The 1,899-nt window shown below is 49.0% G+C and overlaps 1 pseudogene; it reads right to left on the minus strand.

The window, feature by feature from the left end:
* Positions 1 to 561: 561 nt before the first annotated feature.
* Positions 562 to 1,653, minus strand: LOC102824602 (annotated as a pseudogene).
* Positions 1,654 to 1,899: the final 246 nt, after the last annotated feature.

Here is a 1,899-nt window from a genome sequence, read left to right on the forward strand (position 1 = left end):
CATCTCACAGAAAGATGCTTAAAATGCTTTGGGTTGCTGAAGAATTGCTTTGGAGTTTTCTGTGAAATCCTGACATAGTGGGGGATTTGGGTAAGGCCATGGGTATTTGTCACCTTTACAGATACTTACTTGGTCTTCGAAAGGCCCTGAATAACTCAAGTAGCATTCCTGAAGCTGTGATCAAGATGCTCAGCCTAGAGCCATGCCTGTCTCTGGCTAGCTGAGGGAACATCGGTTTATCTTCTTGGGAGTGTCACCTTTATTATCAAACAAATCCAGCAAAGCAGTCCATTTTTCTTTGGTCAAAGTTGGGCTTTCTATCTCATGCCTAGAGGAGAGTTCTCTTGGAACAATCAAGCATAAGATCAATTATGCCTTATTGAACAGGCTTTGGTGTCAGTCATGAACCCCTTTTATATGTCCCTTTAGAAAGAAGAAGAGGGGTAGAGGGTAGTCAGAGCCATTTTAATATGTTGAAAAGATAAGAAAAAGACTTCAGCCACTGCTAAGACAAGAGCCACAGTTTTGCAAAAAGATGTAAAGAGCTCATGAACTTTGGAATTAGCGCTGGTACAGATCGATGATGCCGGCCTCATGCAATTCCCTCCACAGTTTGGCCTCGAGTTTCAGATCATGATTTGAATAAAATATCAGTGGTGTCTTCCATCTATCAAAATAGTGCTCAGAAAATTTCCAGTACTTTTCTGTGATGAATCCATAGGCACTAACCTGGTGACAGGTATGCAAAGCTGTTAGCAGTGTAAGGGCCCCAGTACTAGGCATGTAATAACCTTTAACAGTTGCGTTAAACAACTTGGACTTCAAAAACCTTGTTGTCAGGTAGTGGATGAAGGTCGGATGCAGTAGTTTAAATTTGCCGGCAAAAGCTTCTGACCCAAAATAGATCTGAGGGCTATCTCCTTTGTCTTGGCCCTCAGGAACAGGCACCTTTAGAATGGCTGACTTCAGCATCCTGTAGTCTCGGACATCTGAAGGGATGAAGATATAGCGCAGGTCTTGTCCTCGGGGCACGGCTGTGAAGCCCAGGTGGTGGTAGTTGAGAAGAGAGTTCTTCATTGTGTTCACCGTGAAAACATAGAAGGAGGTCTTCTTGCCCACATCATTCTCAAAGCCTTTGGTTATAGCACCATTGACTCTGAAAACGTAGTCATGGGCATCTATGTGCTGACCCTGGCGGGAACCATTCAGGATGCCTCCATTAGCCACCACCGCACAACTAACACAGTCTGGACGCTGCCCCTTGGAGGTGGCAAACAACTCCGCGCTTTCGGAAGCATTCAGGAGGCTCAGGGTGGAGGCGATGGTGTGCTGAGAAAGACCCCGCCAGCCATAAGGAACTGTGTACTGGCTCAGGTCATCCCAGAGTTCCTGCGTCAGGAGGCTGCCCCCCAGAAACACAGGGGTGGAGAGGTCGAACAGCTGCTGGAAGTGCTGATGCCGCTGCAGGGCCAGGACCAGGGTTGGGGAGCAGATTTTGGTCTTACCTGACCCTGAGGTCTCTGCTCCAAACCAGGACCCAGGGCGCAGCTCCCCCACCGCGGAGTACCAGCCTAGGAGACACTGCAAGCTGCAGGTGGCGAGTAGGAGCAGGAGCAGCAGCCAGAGTCCCTGGCTGCAGCGCCTGCGCTCCATCCACCTGAGGCCCAGGCCTGATGGCCCTGATGGCCGGGCCCGCCAGCCAGCCCAGCCTGCCCAGTCCACTGCACCACCGCGTCACAATCATTTGTTTGCTGTGTTTTGCTAGCCTTGGTCAGTCTGCAAATAAATACTGTAGGAAAAAAAAATCCCGTTTGACAGCTAAGAAAACGGAAGCCCGGACAGAAGCGAATATGCCGTGCTTATATTTTTGTGCTTACAACTGTTCACTATAGCTTAGCA

The sequence above is a fragment of the Chrysochloris asiatica genome, unplaced genomic scaffold (assembly GCF_000296735.1).
Source record: "Chrysochloris asiatica unplaced genomic scaffold, ChrAsi1.0 scaffold00093, whole genome shotgun sequence".
In the NCBI taxonomy this organism is placed as follows: Eukaryota; Metazoa; Chordata; class Mammalia; order Afrosoricida; family Chrysochloridae; genus Chrysochloris; species Chrysochloris asiatica.